The sequence below is a fragment of the Vulpes vulpes genome, chromosome 7 (genome assembly GCF_048418805.1).
Source record: "Vulpes vulpes isolate BD-2025 chromosome 7, VulVul3, whole genome shotgun sequence".
NCBI lineage: Eukaryota > Metazoa > Chordata > Mammalia > Carnivora > Canidae > Vulpes > Vulpes vulpes.
In genome coordinates, this window is record NC_132786.1 from 8,728,962 (window position 1) to 8,749,056 (window position 20,095).

A 20,095-nucleotide genomic window follows, 5' to 3' on the forward strand; every position below is an offset into this window, starting at 1 on the left:
TATCAGAGCTCAGAATTGCCCTAGGCAGAGAATCCTGTATCAGAAAGACAACAGAGCCCACATCTGTGGTAGAAAGTCCCATATTAGAATGAGAACAGAGCTCAATGCCCTTGAAAGCCCCATATCAAAATGTAAACAGAACTTGAGAAATTCTTCCATCCCTTCTGAAAATCCCCTAGACCAGCCCATAAAAAACCCAGCTGTAACCCACTTCGGGGTCCAAATCCCTGCTCTGCTGTGTCGGGTATACTTGGACCCAAGCTCGAGCTTGCTAATAAACCCTAGTGCGCTTGCATCGGTGTCGGCTCCTTGGTAGTTTCTCGGATTCGCAATCTTGGCACAACAGTTCAGACATGTAAAGAATAAAGCCCTCAAGAGGAAGGAGTTAAGTGTGAGGACTTGAGGGAGGGGTGTGTTTAGCCTTGAAGAAGCAAAGGAAGGTTATATGGCTCTAGACAGCAAGGTAGAGAGAAACACAGTGATGGGGATCCCTGGGTGGCGCAGCGGTTTGGCGCCTGCCTTTCGCCCAGGGCGCGATCCTGGAGAGCCGGGATCGAATCCCACGTCGGGCTCCCGGTGCATGGAGCCTGCTTCTCCCTCTGCCTGTGTCTCTGCCTCTCTCTCTCTCTCTCTGTGACTATCATAAATAAATAAAAAAATTAAAAAAAAAAAAAAAAAAGAAACACAGTGATGGCAGGGATAATGGGGGTCCCTAATGGTGGTAGAGCTGGTGATGATGGTATTGTTGGTGTTGGTAGTGGTGGTGGTGGTAGTAGAGGTAGTGACAGTGATGGTGGTACTGGTGGTAGTAGAAGTGGTGGTGGTGGTGGTGGTGGTGGTGGTAGAGGTGGTGGTAGAGGTAGAGGTGGTAGCAGAAGTGGTGTTGGTATTGGTAGCGGCAGTCATGATGGTAAAGGTAGTAATGCAGGTAGAGGTGTTGGAGCTGTTGATGGTGGTGGTGGAGATGGCAGAGGTGATGGTGGTGATGGTGCTAGAGGTAGTGGTGGAGGTAGAGGGGGTACTGATGGTGGTGGTGAAGGTGCAATTTCTCAAGGAGCTACAGTCACCCAAGCAGATGAAGTTGAGGGATTCCTGGGGCCCATGTGAATGTCAATGAGGAGAATGATGTCATCCATATTAAGGCACATGGGCCCCCAAATCACACAACTCTATCAAATATGAACTCTAAATCAGAATTTGTGAGGGCAGCCTTTAAAAATCACAGATGTTGGGGCAGCCCGGGTGGCCCAGCGGTGGTTTAGCCCAGGGGGTGATCCTGGAGACCCTGGATCGAGTCCCACGAACAGCTCCCTGCAGGCAGTGTCTCTGCCTCTCTCTGTGTGTCTCTCATGAATAAATAATAATATTTTTTAATCTCTGAATAAATAACCTCTATTTGTTCTCATTTGGATGGTCTCCCTTTTTTACCCCCCCCCCCCAAAGTTTCTTCACCGCTAAGCCCGCTAACCAGGTCGGAGCGCGGTTCCTGCCGATGCAGTTAACTCTGCTACCGCTAGGGGGCACCATTCTCCCGTGCAGCGCGCCGCATCCCCCACGGAGGATGGGGTGGGCGTGGAAAGAACTGCAAAGGCCCACCTGGCCGTGCTTAGCTTTTCACAGGATCCAAACGACTGATTTTCGCATTTCCCAACGTAACGTTGTTATAGCGCAGATGTGATGCAGAGCAAGTCCTTGTTCAAGACTCCGAGGAAGGGGATAGAGATGGGGAATGGGCTCAGCAACCAATAGTTGTCAACCTCTGCGCGTTTCACATCTGGGGCAGGATAATTCTTTGTTGGACCGGAGGGCGCCGAGGGGGAGGGGAAGCTGAGCTGTGCCTTGTAGGATGCTTAGCAGCCTGTCTGGCCTCTACTCACTTAATGCCAGCAACCCCCCCTTTGCCGATTCTGACTTTAAAGTATGTCTTCCAATGTTGCCAAATGTCTCCTGGGGAGCAGAGCTGCCCCAAGGTGAGAACCACCGGGCTTAGCTCCTGTGAAGGACAGCTCTCTGTTGAGACCCTTTTAGCAATTCCCACCCCAACACATGCACTCATTTCCTTCGGACCAGGGTGTCAGGGAAAGGAAGCCCCTGATCTTGTCTACTGTAGACTCGACCCCAGTGTGTCTCCCGTGGGGACTTGAGCCACCTCCACCAAACACACCTGGGGAGCTTGTAAAACTGCAATCCCTGGGCGCCACCCCAGCCCCTCAGCATGAGGATCCCCGTGGGGAAGATTAGATTGGCTTCCCCTCGCCCACCCACCCTAAACCAAGGGGATTGTCACGCAATTAAAAAGTCCCAGGGCTGGGGATCCCCGGGTGGCTCAGCGGTTTAGAGCCTACCTTGGGCCCAGCGCGTGATCCTGGAATCCTGGGATCAAGTCCCACATCGGGCTCCCTGCATGGAGCCTGCTTCTCCCTCTGCCTATGTCCCTTATGAATAAATAAATAAAATCTTTAAAAAAAAAAAAAAAAAAAGTTCCAGGACTGACTCTATACTCCCCCACCCTAACGCCCCAGGTCCTGCTTGGTAGACCTGGCCTGCAATCAGCTCCTAAGAGAATTGGACCCTGGCATGAAAATTCTGGCCCTGGGTCACCCACATACGCCAATACCACCTCTACTTCCGTTCCCCAGCCTTCCACGTCTCTACTGTCAAGCCAGGCACCTGAGAACAGTAGCTCCTGCCTGCGGTCCTCCTGGTAAAGCAGCAAGGTCGTGCCTGGTCAGACTGCTGGGCCCTTCCAGGCTCATTCGCAGTGGCCTTAGGCAAGGCGCCCACCTCTTTTGGGCTGTTTCTTCACTGATAAAAGAGGCTGATGTTAGAAGCTACCTCCTGGGTGATCCCTGCAAAGCCTTAGCATTAGCTGGCCCACGCTCAGCCAGGCAGGAAAGAACAGAAAGAATGAGAACTGGCAGCTGTTTAGTGCCTTTTTTTTTTTGCCTATTCAAGAAGGGGGGAGCTGGGTACGGCTGAGGGCCAGCTGGCCTGATCTCCCCAGACACCTGAGACCCACCAAAGGGAGTTACCACGCCCAAGGTCACACTGCTATCTAGGGGAGTCAGATGTCACCTGGCTCACCTTTGGGGCAATATCTTTTCCTCTATGTTGACCTGAGAGACACAGAGAAGTGGATCAGATATTAGGGGCCTCTCAGAAACATGTTCCTTTAAGTGAGGTGTGGCCTCTGAGAGGCAGTCCAGTGCATATAGGTTATTCGGAGGTCTAAAAGCTGAGATCAGGAAAAATTAAAATTAAAAATAAATAAATAAATAAAAGCCGAGATCAGGGCTTGGGGGGACATTAGCCAGGCGCCACGAGCTGGCAGGTTTTGAGTCCGTGCGTGCAGCTCTCAGCTCACTATGTTGCGTGATCAAAATGTTAGGAGGGATTCCCAGCAACCCCCTCCCCTCAGGTTTGAGGAGATTGTCTAGCTGGCAGGGAAGTAGGTCAGAGAAAGCTCTGAGAAGCAAGCGGCGAGAGCCGGGTACAGAGCTGGTCCGACTGTCCTAGCGTGTTCTGGAATCAGAACAGGAGGAGCTAGAGCTGCTCAGACGCAGAAATCTGTGACTCCAGAAAAAGAGAATGGAAATCACCACACTCTTGTTCCCTTCCCTGAGGCTCAGCTGGGTCTCCTGAAAGGAACAGAAAAGAGTATGAGAGAGGGCATGGCAGGCCTAGCATTTGCGGCTGCTGGGTGGTGAACGTCGTCACTTGGTTCCCTGCTCCGTCCTAAACACACTAATCCTTGTACAGCTATGAAAGCCTTAATTCTTTGTGGCGGGAAGAGAGTGACCCTCCAAAGCTAGGGTCATGGAAGTGCAGCAGATGGTTGTCAGGCAAAAACTGTGTCATTGTGTGACTTGCCGATTCAGTGATTCTTTGGGATGCCCAGTGGTACCCTGACAAACGTCAGGGCCCCCCGCCCCCGCAGCTGCCACGGGAGGGAGAAGGCCCCAGAGCCCTCAGAGGAAGGGAGCGCCCACTGGCCCAAGAGCCCCCCTCCGGGCCACTCACCCCCCTCCCGGGTGGCTTCCGCACGACCTTTCCCTTCCCACACCTCCTGGATGACATTTGATTGGGACCAAGAACAAACCAAGCCCAGGTTTGAGGTTTGGGTGAGATGGACGGCTCGCTTTTGCTTCCTCGGAAGAGGGTTGGGGCGGCCAGGAAGGCGCCCGCGTCCAGCTGTCTGTAGGCTGGGGAGAATGGCCCAGGATGGGCTGGCGTTGGAACAAGAAGGGGAGGCTCCCTCAGGAGGGCAGGAGCGGGGAGCCCTGCTGCTAGGGGCTCAGGTGGGCCATGGGAGCCATGTGGAGGAGCTTTGCCAAAGGCCTACGAGGTGAGGCTGCGCCTCAAGTTCCTTCCTTGCTCTGTGGCATCCAAACATCGAGAGCCTAAGCATAAGAGAACGACTGCTCCCCCACACTGGCTTTCTGCAGAAAATAACAACGTGGGCGCCTGGGTGGCTCAGTGGTTGAGCATCTGCCAGGTCATGATCCTGGGGTCCTCGAATCAAGTCTTACATGGGGCTCCCTGCAGGGAGCCTGCTTCTCCCTCTGCCTGTGTCTCTGCCTCTCTCTCTGTGTGTCTCATGAATAAACAAATAAATAATCTTAAATAAAAGAAAAAGAAAAGATGTATTTTAAATAAAATTTTTAAAAATAAAATAACAACACCCAAACCTCTCATCTGTTATCTGCTGTGTGTCTACCTTTCCATTACTCACTGGCAGGCAGGTAGCTGGAACACAGAGGAGGGGTTGCTGTCACTCAAAGGCTGAGAAGGAATGGGTCCCAGTGATCCAAGCAGGGGACAGCCAGGCTCTAAGGAGGGGTGTCAGAGACTCCTGGAGGAGCTGCATTGCCTGTGCCTTCCAGACAGGAAGCATAACCGGGACTGTGGATTAATGCTGATCCAGAAATCTCCATCCAAGGTGACTGGCATAGGGCAGAGCCACTGCTCTCAGGCGAGCTGGTGTACCAATGAGCATGGCGTGAACCAGGCAGGCCTAGGCTAGTGTGAACTCCAATAAGGCACAGAGCCTCTTGGAACACAGATTTCCTGTCCATAAAACATTAGGGGTGATATTGGATTGCTATGAAGGGTGGGGAGGAAAAAAAAAGGGTGGGGAGAATTATGTGACATGACACATGTGAAGTTGCTGGAAAGAAAGACTCTCAGTAAACGTTTAGCAGCCAAAGAGAATTTTTTTAAGATTTTTTTAAATTTTTATTTATTTTTAATTTTTTAAAAAGATTTTATTTATTCATGAGAGACAGAGAGAGGCAGAGACATAGACAGAGAGGAAGCAGGCTCCATGTAGGGAGCCCGATGTGGCACTTGTTCCCAGGACTCCAGGATCACACCCTGAGCCAAAGGCAGACGCTCAACCACCGAGTCACCCAGGTGTCCCTAAGATTTTTTTTTTAAGATTTTATTTATTTATTCATGAAAGACAGAGAGAGAGAGAGAGGCAGAAACACACAGGCTGAGGGAGAAGCAGGATCCATGTAGGGAGCCCGACGTGGGACTCGATCCTGGGTCTCCAGGATCACACCCTGGGCTGAAGGTGGCACCAAACTGCTGAGCCACCCGGGCTGCCCAGATTTTTTTTTTTTAAGATTTTATTTATTTATTTGAGAGAGAGAGCATGAGCACAAGGAGGGGCAGAGGGAGAGGGAGAAGCAGACTCCCAGGTGAGCAGGGAGCCTGATGTGGGGCTCAATCCCAGGAACGTGGGATCATGACCTGAGCCCAAGGCAGATGCTTCACTGACTGAGCCAGCTGAAGGGAATTTGAAGGGAAGTTAAACAATTCGAGGGAGGTTCCTGGTCAGTCTCTCTCTGGCTTAATCAGGCTAGCCTTTTTCCAGCCCTGGGTCATCCTTCACTTGGTTTATAGGTGAGAAGAAGCAGACTCTGTGCTGTGGCCCTAAAAGAGGTGGGGGGAAGCTCAACTCTGATACAGGACTACTCCTGTATCAGGAGTATCAGGGTATCCCTTCTGTTGAACTCTGAATACTTTTGTGCTCCTGCAAAAAAAAAAAAAAAAAAAAATGAGAGAGAGAGAGAGATTAGGAAAGTAACAGATGGGAGGTAACAGGGAGTGCCCCCAATGGGCCAGGCCCAGCACTACTCCCTTTGCTTGTTGATCTGTTTTAATCCCCTCAAGGGGATGAAGTTGGTTATAACTGTTCCTATTTCCACCTTCTGGATGGAGATCCTGAGAGGGACAAAGCAGTCTGCTCCAGAGCCTGTGCTCCTCAACAGGATGCTGAAGGAAGAGGAGGGAGGGGTAGGAGGGTTCTGCAGTGCTCCATGCTTGTTCTAGGTGGAAAAAGCAAGATTCAAGATCAAGAAAAATCAACTCTGTCTCCCTCCTTGCATCCACACCTTTCCTGACCTGAGGCCAGGCACTATCTCCTACCCTAGGCCTATTTTCCAACAGGGAGAGAAGCTGAGGATAGACAGGGAAGGCTGGGGGCACAGTTGGATGGTCCATCCCCACCTTGTTTGTTTGTTTTTTTTAATATCTTTTTTTAAATATTTTTTTTAATTTATTCATGAGAGAGAGAGGGGCAGAGACACAGGCAGAGGGAGAAGCGGGCTCCATGCAGGGAGCCGGACGAGGGACTAGATCCCAGGTCTCTAGGATCACCCCCTGGGCTGAAGGCGGAGCTAAACTGCTGGGCCACCTGGGCTGCCCTTCATCTCCACCTTGGATGAGTACCCTGGCCTCTGGAGCTGGCGAACCAGGGCTTGGGATGCACCAGAGGTAGCATCAGCTGGGACAGCTCCAGGGAGTGGCAGGGGCAGGGCTGCATAGAAAAGGAGGGACCATGCCATGGCCACAGAGCCACTGGATACCCAGGGACAGGAGCAGCCATGAGGTCTGAGGTCGGGAGCTGTGACAGGCAGGCAGGGATGGGAACTTGCAAAGCACAGACCCCAGCATCCCTCAACAGAGTCTGACCCAATGAACTGAGGCAGGGGATTCTTCTAAAACAAATTAGTGTCTAGAACTCGAAGACCATGGAGCAGATGGAGTGGCAGCCACTACCAAGGTGTTGTCACTAAGGAGCTCCCCAGCCTCCTCTCTGGTTTGTCCACCTGACCTGTGCCTGGCAATTTGGAAGCCACAAAATCGAAAGTGACTGGCCTGCTTTGTGCACTGGGTTGGGGGAGGCAGCCAGGTGGGCTCTCAGCTCAGTTGTTCTCCATCTGCTATTTGCTCTGTTTTGCCAGTTTGCCTCCTGATACCCCCGAACCCCCAACCCTTAAGAAGCCAAATTTCTAGTCTTTTTTTAGGAAGTGAAATGGGGGAGCCTAGGTGGCTCAGAGGTTGTGTGTCTACCTTTGGCTCAGGTCATGATCCGAGGTCCTCGGATGGAGTCCCTCATCAGGCTCCCCACAGGGAGCCTGCTTCTCCTTCTGCCTATGTTTCTGCCTCTCTCTGTGAATAAATAAATAAAATCTTAAAAAAAAAAAAAAATGAAGCGAGAATGTATTAAATGATGCTTCAGCAAACAAAATAATACAAATGCTTATACTTTTGGGTGCCTGGGTGGCTCAATCCATTGAGTGTGTATCTCTTGATTTGGGCTCAGGTCCTGATATCAGGGTCTTGGGATCAAGCCCTGCAAAGGGCTCCAAGCTCAGCGAAGAATCGAAGAGTCAGCTGAGATTCTCTCTATCTTCCTCTCCCTCTACTCCTTCCCCAACTTGCTCACTCTCTATCTCCCCCCCCCTTTTAAAGATTTTATTTATTTATTCATGAGAGACATACACAGAGAGAGGAAGAGACACAGGCAGAGGAAGAAGCAGGCTCCCTGCAGGGAGTCTGAAGCCGACCGGATCCCAGGACCCTGGGATCACACCTGAGCGGAAGGCAGACAGATGCTCAACCACAGAGCCACCCAGGCATCCCTCTATCTCCCTCATAAATAAATAAATAAATAAATAAATAAATAAATAAATAAATAAATAAAATCTTTAAAAATACATACATAGATGCTTATACCCTTTTAATAAAATGCTTGCAAATTTGTATTCTGAAAGTTTATGGTGGTTAGTTGAAATGGGTATGGCATGCTGGAGTTTAGGAAGCTTTAAGAAGCTCTAGAAAAGCTTCAAAGATCTCACAGAGGAAGGAAACCCTCAGCTAAGAAGGAGACAGAGCCCCCCACACACACACTGACGTCTAAATCAGTCCCTCAAATCTTGGGCCCCGGTCCACAGGGACTGCCCAGACATTATGCCATGTTCCCCACCTTCTGCGATCCTTCCTTTGCTTTCCTCCCTCCTGCACACCCCCTTCGTGGATTTATATGCTAAACCTCTATCTCTGCTCCCCCTCCTTGCCTGAGCTTTAGGGGGCCCCGAGCCAAAGACGAGAGTGACTTTCCTCCCGTGCAGAGACGAGCCTGGGGTTTTCCCCGCGCCCATCAATCACCAGGCTCGGCTCCACCGCCCTGTCGCCGGGGAACTCCTCCGCTCGGAAACCTTGCGGGGCCCCGGTTGTCCTCAGCGTAAGGAGCCCCGAGCACTTGCGCGCGTGTTCTTGGGCGGCCCGAAGTCCGCGATCTGTGCGCCCCGGGGGGGGGGGGGGCTGGTCCTCCGTGAGTCACCGCCCCCCGGGAGCCGCCTCCGGACTCCCCTCCCCGCGCGGCTCGGGGACCCCCGTGGCCCGCGCCCGGGGCTGCAGCTGCGCGGATCCTGGGGGTCGGGCCGGACTGCAGGCCGCCAGGGTGGCCTGGGGCGCCCCGAGCGAACGGAGGTGCGGGTGCGGGGGTGTCGCCCTCCCGCGCCCTGGCTCTCCAGCACAGAGGGGGTTAAGCCGTCAGACCCCCCCCCTCCCAGGGCGAGGGGAAGAGTCCGGCAGAAGGTCCTGTTTACCGGAGCCGCTCGAGTCCGCGCGGCCCTGGGAGAGGCGTTGCCGTGGCAACCGGCCGGGCGCCCGCCAGCTGCGGATGAGCTCACTGGGCGGGGCGGGGCGGGGCGGGGGGCGCGCGGGGCGGGGGACGCGGCAGCCCTGCACTCGCCCACGGCGGCGGCCGGGCGGCGGGCACGCGAGCGCAGGGCGTGGGGAGAGGCCCGGCCGACTGCAGGGCGCGGGGCTGCGGGCCATGGCGCCCCGGGCCCCCGCCGCCCGCCGCCCCCGCCCGCCCGGGCGCCCCCGAGCTGCGCCTCGGAGCCCGCGGAGCCGCGGCCGGCCGGGAGGTAGGGCCGGGGCCGGGGAGCGGAGGAGGGGACGCGCGGGGCGCGGGGGGGCGGGGGGGAGCCGCCCCCCCCGGAGCTGGGAGCTGGGAGCCGCCCCCCCCGGAGCTGGGAGCTGGGAGCGGCCCCCCCCGGAGCTGGGAGCTGGGAGCCGCCCCCCCCGGAGCTGGGAGCTGGGAGCTGCCCCCCCGGAGCTGGGAGCCGCCCCCCCCCAGCTGGGAGCCGCCCCCCCCCCCTGGAGCTGGGAGCTGGGAGCCGCCCCCCCCGGAGCTGGGAGCCGCCCCCCCCGGAGCTGGGAGCTGGGAGCTGCCCCCCCCGGAGCTGGGAGCCGCCCCCCCCCCCGCTGGGAGTCGCCCCCCCCCCCGGAGCTGGGAGCCGCCCCCCCCCGGAGCTGGGAGCCGCCACCCCCCCCGGAGCTGGGAGCTGGGAGCCGCCCCCCCCCCCCCGGAGCTGGGAGCTGGGAGCCGCCCCCCCCCCCCCAGCTGGGAGCCGCCCCTCTGCAGCCCCGACTGCGGGCCTCCCGTGTGCGACGTGCGGGGCCTGCGGGGCTGGAGCAGAGGGCTGGCCAGACGGCCCCCGGGGGCGCGGGGTCACTCGGGGCGCCTCGGGGCCGGGGGTCCGGGGGGAAGCCGCTGTCCCGCGCCCCGGAAACCTGCAGGAACTGGGCCGAGCCCCGGCCCCCTGGCGGGCCGGGTTCCAGGGGGCGTGAGCGTGAGGGTGAGTGTAGAGAAAGCACCGAGGGGGGCTCAGCAGCCAGATCCCACCCCGCCCCACCGTGGCCACATTCGCAGTGTTGGGAGAGCAGGCTGGTAAAGATGATTAAATGATCGTATTTCTCCCACTTTCCCCCTAAGGCTGCACTTGGGAGCAGACGGAGCCCAGTGGGGGTCTCTCAACACGAGACACGATAATACTTAGGAGGGATCAGAGAGAGCTGGACTGAAACCTCGGCGGGGGCCGGGCGGGGAAGCGGGGTGCGCCGCGGCTCGGCGGCCGGGAGGTGCGGTGACTGCGCTTTCTGCAGCTGGTGCTGGGGCAGGAGCAAGCGGGCCGCTAGCTGGTGTGGACGTGTGCGGCGGGGATGGGACTTCTCTGATGCCCCCAAGGACTCAGGTAACGATGGCCCCCAGGGTAGGAGGTTTGTAGCGGGCACTACTGTAATTTTGTTATTAAGCTCTTAACACCCTTGATGGTTAGGACATAAAAGAACAATCCTTTCTGTTTGCATCGTCGAATATTGAACTCACCGAAGGAGTGGAGTAGAAAGTCTTTGGGGTGGGCTGCTTTGGTGGGGTGAGTTCTGTGAGAAGTCAACGGCAAAGGGTGACTCCTTTTTTTTGGGCGGGGGGAGTCTAAGTGAAAATGCTGGCGGAGGAGGATGGCCTTCAGTCCTTTTACTGGGAAGACTTGAAGGCTCCCTGTGTTGTGTAATCATTCACTTGACTACTCTGTGCTAGGCGTTAGTGGTGAATAAAATAGCTCTCTGCTTTCCAGAACCTACCATTGATTGGGGTAGTCAAAAAATTAAAACCAGGGGCACCTGGCTGACTCATTTGGTAGCGCATGGGATTCTTGATACTGGGGTTTGTGAGTTCAAGCCCCACACTGGGTATAGAGATCACTAAAGTCTTTTTAAAAAATGCAAATACATAAATAAAATTTAAAAGCCAAAAAAAAAAAAAAAGGCAAACCAGTCATAGGCTGCCCTGGCTGTGAGTGCTGCAAGTAGCGGCACCCAGAGCTGGGGGCCTGGCAGAGTAGGTAATGCTGGGACTGAACCCTGGAAAACCTCTTCATTGAGAAAACAAAGTAGGGAAGGTTGTTCCAGCCTGAGGAAACGGCAAGCGCACACCACACACAGAAAGGGAGTGGGAGGCAAATGTGGGGAGAATTCACAGTGTGTCCCCAGGGGAAGGAAGCTGAAGTGATGGCTTCAGCTGGGTGTCCTAGAAAGCCTGCTCTGGTTGTTGGGTGGAGGTCTGGTGGAGGATAGGATGGGGACCAAGGCCGTGCAGGGCCCAGGCCAGAGTTACTGACGCACAGATGATTGGCAATGCTGAGGTATGATGGAAGGATCCAAGAGATAGAGGTAGGACTTGGTGACAGGCTGTGCAGGCGAGGTAACTTAGACCAAAACCAAGTGCCCCAAAGCTCAGGAGAAAACAAAGCAAAGCACAAGGAGTGGATATTTTGAATGGCCTGAGTGGAGCAGATTACAACACTTGGACAATGAATCTGGCTCTAAGTTTTCTGGCAGCTTAGAGACAAACAAAAATACACTGGATTGCACAGTTTTGGATTTCTGACAACAGAAAGCTTGCAAATTAATTTTCGGAACAAAATTTTTTCCTGGAATTAACTCAACAGGGAATTTGTCATGAGGAACTTTGTGTAAAGACTAAAGAGTGACATAGAAAAAAAAATCTTCATTGTCAGTATTACAAAAGATGGGAAGATAAAATTCCACATGACTATCTTCCTATAGTATCTTCCTGTGATGACTTGGGAACTTACTGCATTTCTGTGGGCTGCTGAGAGTCAGCTCAGGCCTGGGGGCAGCCGCAGCGCAGGCAGCTGGGGCCAGGGGAATTCGGGGTGGAGGAGCCCTTTTTCTCAAGTGTAGGAAGAGATGACACCTGCTTTGATGAATGTGACCTGCAGAGCACCCCGGGTTCCCACTGTGATGGGGAAGCAGGCAAGTCATAGTATGGTCCAGACCAGACTCGGGTCTGCTAGGGCAGTGAGCACCCAGAAATCCTGACCAAAGGAAGGTGGGGAGTGGGAGCAGAGTTTGAGGAGTCCTTTCAGATGGGCAAGTCCACTTCCCCTACCGAGGTCCCAGCCTTTCTACCCTCAGACCTGATGTTTTAAGCCTGCTCCTGGCGGTAGGGAAAGACCAGAGATTCTGAGAGCGGCCTGGGCCTGGGAGGGTGGGAACCGTGTTTGCTGAAACACAAGGAATGTCTCAGGACAAAAGGGAGTGTGAACTGAGAGGACAGGTGAGCTGGGCAGGTCTTCAGACTCTGTCACAAACCTCCTGGTTGGGTCCTTCCCTTTGCTTTCTGTGGAAGGAATAGAACCTGCAGCATTTAGGTCAGTGCATTGCTACTGTTTAAACCGTCTTTTTGCTAATTTTAGATGTCTTATATTAGCATTGAGTAGATTTCTACTCCCCACCCCCATCACGTTTTTTTAACATTTGTAACTCAGGGTGCACTTTGGAATACACATTTAGGGGCGCCTGGGGGGCTCAGTTGGTTAAGCGTCTGCCTTCAGTTCAGGTCATGATCCCAGGGTCCTGGAATCGAGCCCCGCATCAGGCTCCCTGCTCAGTGGGGACTCTGCTTCTCCCTCTGCCTCTCCCTGTTTGGGCTTGCGCGCTCATGGGTGCGCGCGCTCTCTCTCTCTCTCTCTCTCTCTTTCTTTCTTTCTTTCTCTCTCGCTCTCTCTTGCTCTCTCTCAAGTAAATAAATACAATCTTAAAAAAAAAAAAAACCACAACGTGGGATTCGATCCTGGGTCTCCAGGATCACGCCCTGGGCCAAAGGCAGGTGCTAAACTGCTGCGCCACCCAGGGATCCCGTGGGCATCAGTATTTTTGAAAAGTCACAGGTGATTTTAAGGTGCAGCCAAAGGTGAGAGCTGCTGCTTTAACAGTCACATAAAGGGCTTATCACAGTGGGTGACAGATTCCAAAAGCAAGGACCCCATAAAATTTAAGATTACTCATTATGGAATCAAATGGCTGAGCAGCCATCAACATCAGGGTTTAAAGCCAACCAGAACAGATACACGTAAAAAGGCTGGTGGCAGACACATTCGTGTGAAACTAAGTATGTATGTGAAGTATGTTTTAAAAATAGAAATTCTAAAAGCATAATCACAAGGCTTCTGCAGTTAGATTTCCCTGATCCTGTTCTGTGTAGTGCTGCACCTTAGCCCAAACTGAGAAACTTTGGCACCATTGTCTCTGCCTGGAACCCACATAAGTCTGCTTTTCTTGAGTGCTGAGCCTCTGAGTTCTGGATTCTCCTTGCCTCCTGATATTCAAGTGTATTTGTTTTCTGACCCATGTCTTCTGTATGGGAAAGAAACAGAGAATTAGTTTGCAATTGAACATCCATAAAGTCTCAATCAAAAGGAATGAATCTCTAAGGGTTGAATTCCGCAACTCTGACAGGTTAATAAAGGGAAATTCTGAGGCTGGATGACTTTCCCAACAACATTCAAATATACCTTGTAGGCATTCGTTTCTCTGGCAGTGGGCAAAGTTGGCTCAGCTTCCTTTACTCTCTGGAATCCCAGCCCCATCTTTTTTGCTTCCTGGGGGCCTGTGGAATGTCTCACAGGTACTCATGAGTGACCAGCGTTGTGTCATACCCAGTCTCCTGTGTCCAGCCATGGAGCCTTATTCCTCCACAGAGCCAGATGGCCTCCACAGGTACCACAGGCTGTCTTTAAACATCCCCTACAGGGACACCTCGGTGGCTCAGTGGTTGAGCTTCTGCCTTGGACTCAGGTCATGATCCCAGGGTCCTGGGGGCCTGGGATTGAGTTCTGCATCGGGCTCCCCATAGGGAGCCTGCTTTTCCCTCTACCTATGTCCCTGCCTCTCTCTATGTGTCTCTCATGAATAAATAAATAAAATCTAAACAAAACAACAAGAAACCCTGTGTTGGCTATCCATCGGGGTTGACAGGCGCATCTGCCCCTTTAATTATATTTCAGTCACCTGAAAATGAGGTGAGCACGTGCCTCAGTTTTCTACATTTGATGTCCAAAGACAGAGTATGTTGAGAAGCCAGAGTCAGACCATCTTTTACCCTTGTGCTAAGATCATTGTCTGATCTGAGCAAAAACGTATCCTGTCGACTCTCCGCTTGCATAGAAGCTAAGCCCTTTGCCATCTGCAGCCCAGAATTGCTTTGTCTTTGGCTTCCCTTGGATGCATCCATCCTTGGCCTGCAGTCGCCTGGAAGAGAGGTGAGCCCCAGACCCTCTTTTCTAACAGGCTTAACTGCCAAAAACTGTTATCTTTTTCCCCCTGGCCTTAGGGAAGGAAGGGGTGAGTCGCCTTCGTGGCAAGCTCAGGGAAGAGGTAGGCTTCCCTCAGTGGTGGGAACCAAGAGGCTCCAGGCTCCCCTTTAGAAGGAAATGAGAGCAGGATAGAGCTGGAGAGCAGGGCCAGGACGGGAAGTTGTGGCCGTGACCATCTTTCCAGGGTACCCCAGGGCTCTGTGTCTTATCAGGAGGGCTTATCACACCAGTGCAAGCACAGTATCAGCTGCATTTCCTTTGCTGGTTTTGTTTCTTAAAAAGCGTACTTTAAAATTGTGAGTTAACTTTTTTTTTTAAGATTTTATTTATTTATTTATGAGAGAGATAAATAGAGAGAGGCAGAAACACAGGCAGAGGGAGAAGCAGGCTCCATGCAGGGAGCCCGATGTGGGACTCGATTCCGGGACCCCCAAGATCATGCCCTGGGCCAACGGCAGGCGCCAAATCGCTGAGCCACCCAGGGATCCCCGTAAGTTGACTTTTATACACATACTTTTATTTATACATATATCTTTCTGTGTAAACTGTGAAAGTTCTGCTTGTTGGAAAACATTTAAGCAATACATAAAGAATAAAACAGAAAAAAATGAAAGTTAACCACATACTGTCTCCCTCCCTGAGGCAATCAATGTGTGGTATATATCCCAGATCCGACTTTCTTTTCTTTGTATGTAATATGTTTGCTTACGGAAATGGGTGCATACTGTCATAATTGAACAGCAGTTTGTGAAAATAAGTCCATGTGGGACGTACATCGTGCCATTCTTCTCTGCAGCCTCCTGGTGTTCCTTCAGTGTGGATTGCCTTTATTAGTTTAACACGTTACCTGTTGATGAACCCTGGGTTGTTTCTGATTTTAGCCACTACAGACACTCTCTGGCACTTGTTCCAGTATTTCTATAAGATAAATTCTTATAAGTATAATTGCTAGATTAAAATAGATTTCGTGGGGGGCAGCCCCGGTGGCTTAGCGGTTTAGCGCCGCCTTCGGCCCAGGGCGTGATCCTGGAGACCCAGGATCGAGTCCCATGTCAGGCTCCCTGCATGGAGCCTGCTTCTCTCTCTGCGTCTCTCTCTCTCTAATAAATAAATAAAATCTTTTAAAAAACATAGATTTCAGGGATGCCTGAGTGGCTCAGCAGTTGAGTGTCAGCCTTCAGCCCAGGGTGTGATCCCAGGGTCCTGGGATCAAGTTCCACATTGGGCTCCCTGCATGGAGCCTGCTTCTCCCTCTGCCTATGTCTCTGCCTTTCTCTCTGTGTCTCTCATGAATAAATAAATAAAATCTTAAAAAATATATATTTCAAAGCCAAATGTGTATTGAATATATTTGGGCCCAGTGAAGACATCCCAAAAATGAGATTCTGATGCTCAATCTTAAAAAAAATTATAAAATATATTATTATATTATACCTCTTTCTCTCTCTCGTTTTAAAAGATTTTATTTATTTGAGAAAGTGTGTGCAAGAGCAGGGTGAGGAGCAGAGGGAGAAGCAGACTCCTCACTGAGCAAGGAGCCTGACTGATTCCAGTGTCCTGGGATCATGACCTGAACTGAAGGCAGATGCTTAATCAACTGAGCCACCCAGGTGCCCCAACCTTTCTCTCTCTTAACCCAAGTGTTCCCACCCCGGTTCCCCACCGAATTTACTATGAGTTTCTATTTAAGTTAATACAAAAATTAAAATTCACAGTGTGGTACATTCATAAAGGGAATCTACTATTTTGAGTTTTATTAAAATAGGCAGCATATTAAAATTATAAGAAGTTTATTATATTTAGGTTGACATCAGCAAACTGATTTAATTTTGTCTCTGACTGTTGGTTTCGTGTTCCAATAACCTTGATCCCACATAACCATGAGTCCACATATTGTGTAGGCGGAAATGTGGGATGGGTGGGGTAGGTTATACACGAGTCATCCCAGTGCAATAATCCAAAGTGCCTCCCCTTTCTCCCTCATACTTCCTTGCTTCTCAAAAAGAGATATGGTAGGGTTGCGTTTGACTTAGCACCAAGTTCTCTGGAAATCCACTTTGGGTTGTGGATAGGGCAACTGTATATACAGACTGGGACACTTTGAAAGTAAAAAGCGAGCACTTAAGATAAATTTTTTTTTAAAGATTTTATTTATTCATGAGAGACACAGAGAGCGAGGCAGAGACACAGGCAGAGGGAGAAGCAGGCTCCATGCAGGGAGCCCAATGTGGGACTCGATCCCAGGACCCCGGGATCACGACCTGAGCCCAAGGCAGACATTCAACCACTGAGCCACCCAGGAGTCCCTAAGATAAATTGTTAATTGGTCTACAACAGATCTATGCTGGGACTGTCCTTGGAAACTGCAACTCACAGCCGCCCTGGAAAAGGAGGAGATTTGGCCGTGGCGCCCATTTTCCCTGCTGGTCCTGGTGCACTGACATAAGCAGACATGAGTTTGTATTGTCCCTCTGCCCCCCAGCCTTTTTTAACTCCCCCAGAGTAGAGCCCTCAGCCCAGGGAAAGAGGAGGGGTCAGTCAGGTGCTACACATGAACTTTTTCCCCCAAAAAGAGTCAGAGGAGATGGATACTACTGCCCCTGCCAACCCCCAGCTCACCATGAGAAAAATAATAACCGACTACCTTTTTTCAGCAAATTGGAAACACTAATGCAGCTGTAATTTTTTTTTTTTAAGCAGCTGTAATTTTATCTGTGCTTTTCATGTCTCTGGGAGTTACAGGCTCAGTCACCCCCAGATGACCAGGCAAAGGCACTTGGATGGGATCATGCAGCCCATCAGGATTAAAACTGCCCTTGCATGGTCAAGGGAGAAGTTAGCTGGGGGAGAAGGCATAGAGGGCCAATTTGATCACTGGGCAGGGGTGATGGGGTGGCCTGAGATTTAGAACTTGGATCCCCTGCAGCTGGATGGGCCAGTGGGCCAGTTTCTCAGCCGCAGACTTGGTCAGGGGTGGTGACCAGGAAGATGCAGAGGAGATTCTAAAAGCAGCTTGCAGGTGCTCTGGGCTTCTATGCCAGAAAATGTCTCCAGCTCTCTGGGGGCTAAGGGGGGTTCTCTACTTAAGACTGTGAGTTGTAGGAGAGAGTGGTTCAGATTTGGAATGAAGTATGTGATCATCCAACCCCTAGTAAAACTCCCCAGCATCTTGTGGCCCCTGTCATCCTTTACATCTGGTCCATGTCATCGTCTGTGTTGGTGACAATCAACAAACATACACAAGCTCCCAGGACATCAAAAAGCGACCAGTGCTTTCTGTTTACCCTCTTTGCTGATCTGATGCATCTAATGGGGTGAAAAAATCTCAGAGAAGAGTAACCTCCTTGATGCCTCCCAAAACAGTGAGACTTGGAGGTCCCAGCACTTCTGAAGGGCCAAGAAAGGCTCTGGTCTCCCCTGAACACAGGACAGCCAAGATTGCCAGCCTGGGGCAGAGAGGAGAGAGCCAGGGAAAGGGTCAAAGACAAGCGGCTTCTGATACACAGCTCCAGGCTCAGGCTGCCAGCTGCTTGAAGGAAAAGAGGAGGATGCTGCTTCCAGGCTGGGGAGATGGAGCCCCTGAGGCAGGCCCACTAGCTCCTCCCCGAGGCCCTGGAATCCTGCTTCCTTCCCTAACCATCTGCTGGGACCTTATCTGAAGTTATTAATGATGCATCCTGTGGCCAGTTAACTGTTCTTTACCTCCCTAATATACATGTCCACTCCCCCACCCCAGGTCAAGGTTGACGTAGAACTGATGTGCTCTGATATATCTGTCCACTTGTCAAAATGCTGACTGCTTCTGAACTGCTTGGTAAACACTCACTGCCCTGAGCATCCAGTCACCCACATTCCCGGGAACCCCAGCCTCCCCAGATCCAGCCATTACAGGGTTAACAGTGAGGCCATTCTGATTGGCTGGTGGCCCAGCCACCTTTGGTAAGTACTCAAGTGCCTCCTTCCCTGAGACACCATAGTCTTTGATTATCCTCATTGTCTTTAGAAAGAGAGATCTCCATCAATTCATTTTCTTTTTCTTCTCCAACAAGCAGTTGTGCCTCACTCCTAGTAGACCAACTGTGGGTTAGACACTGTAGAGGAATAAAAAGAAGCCCAAGGCCTGTGTACCACCATCAGACTGTACCATCTAGTTGGAAGGCCCAGATAAAGAAAGAAAAAGAAGCTGAGGCAAGCTCAGTAGCGAGGGCCATGTAACAGCGCCCCATGCCAGTTTCTTCACTCTCTTTGATTGCACTTGTCCCTCAGGTCATTCCTGCTCACAGGTTCAGGGGCTCCTTCCCAGATTTACACCTGGGGGGCTTCTTTTGCCAGACCCTTAGATCTTCACCTCTGACTGCCTACTCCAGGAGGGTCCTCTTAAATGTGTCATTTTAACTCTATCATGTCTAATAGAGTGCATACCTTCATTGTGTATTTTTATTTAACCAGGGTAGCCAATCTTAACTCGTCCTCCTTCCTTTCAGGACATGCCCAAGTGTAAGCCACCAACCCACTTCATCTTCTCCTGGTTCTCATAACTCAGGGGCTTCCATCCCCTGAGTCTAGGTGTCCAGGCACCTCCAGGCACCCAATCTAGTCTTAAGGACCACCAGATCCGACTGCTTTGAGGCCGTCTGTGACTCCTCTCTCATTGCCCACCTCTGCATTCCTCTAGTTTATATTTGTTTCATAACCTTCCCCAATGTAGTTCAGATTTAGTCCTTGAACCAATCTCCTACTATGACTTTTTTGAAATATGTGTCAGGCATTCCCTGGACTGATCCTGTCTTTTTTTTTTTTTTAAGATTTTATTTATTTATTCATTAGAGACAGGCGGAGAAGCAGGCTCCATGCAGGGAGCCCCATGTGGGACTCCATCCCGATCCTGGGACTCTAGGATCACACCCTGAGCTGAAGGCAGGTGCTCAACCGCTGAGCCATGCAGTCGTCCCAATCCTTTTTGTCTTGAACAATTGCAATCTTTAATTGCCATTCGGTTAATTGGGCTTACAGCTGTTATCCCTAGCTCTAAGAGGCCGGGACCATCCCCTATATTTGTATATTTGCATATTTCCCAATGGCACCTCATGCGAACTCCTGTATTTGCTCTTTGGTTAATTTTACTGATTAAATTCAAATCCATTCATGCCGGCCCAGATGAACTAAATAAAATCATGGGGGAAAGACCATTTCCCATATCTAAAAACCTAGCTAAATAAAAGGAACACGTTCCCAGGCATCGCACAACTTCCAAGTACCAAACACCAGGCACAGATAGTAAACAAACAGAAACAGGACCTCAGAGTTCAGGAAGCCTGAAAAGGAGGGGGAGGGGAGGGAAGGGGTGGGGAATTAGGATGAGCCCGCTGTGCTGATCAAGGGTGGGCTCCTCCTACTTCCACATCCAGGCTGAAGCTGAACTTGAGCACGTCCTGGTCTCTACCGAAAAGGAAAAGGGGGTCAGCTCCCCTTCCAATTTCAAAACCAACTTGTACAGATTGCACTGCAATGGCAATTCCATGTTTGAGAGTGTTTTTGCAGCTTTCCCAACTTGGAAACAACTGAGGCAAGATCGACAGCCCTGCAGATGAGCCTAGGAAGTGTTATTGTTATTATTATGAGCTCCCATATGATTGCTCCTATTTTATTATTTGGCAGAGTTAAGCACCCTTTCTTGCAGAAGACAAGTGTTGAGCCCTTTTTATGGGACATGTGCTGTGCTGAGTGCTTTACAGGTGCAGTCTCATTTAATCCTTACTGCATTCTTCCAAAGTAGGTGCTACAGTCACCATAGTTTCACAGATGAGAGAACTGCGTCTTTGAAAACTTGTCCCAGG

The 20,095-nt window shown here is 51.5% G+C and overlaps 1 protein-coding gene across 20 annotated transcripts in view; it reads left to right on the forward strand.

The window, feature by feature from the left end:
• The first annotated feature begins 8,701 nt into the window (after window positions 1-8,701).
• The window catches only part of DENND2A (DENN domain containing 2A), a 106,550-nt gene continuing 95,156 nt past the window's right edge, over window positions 8,702-20,095 (forward strand). For 3 of the 20 annotated variants that reach the window (XM_072762870.1, XM_072762872.1, XM_072762879.1), the window contains exon 1: window positions 9,092-9,224. The gene's annotated coding sequence lies outside the window, so the exon portion shown is untranslated. Of the gene's footprint in view, window positions 8,782-9,026; window positions 9,225-9,942; window positions 10,335-14,600; window positions 14,749-20,095 lie in introns of those variants that run through there. The other 17 variants (XR_012002441.1, XM_072762863.1, XM_025982224.2 and 14 more) reach the window with 14 other exon arrangements.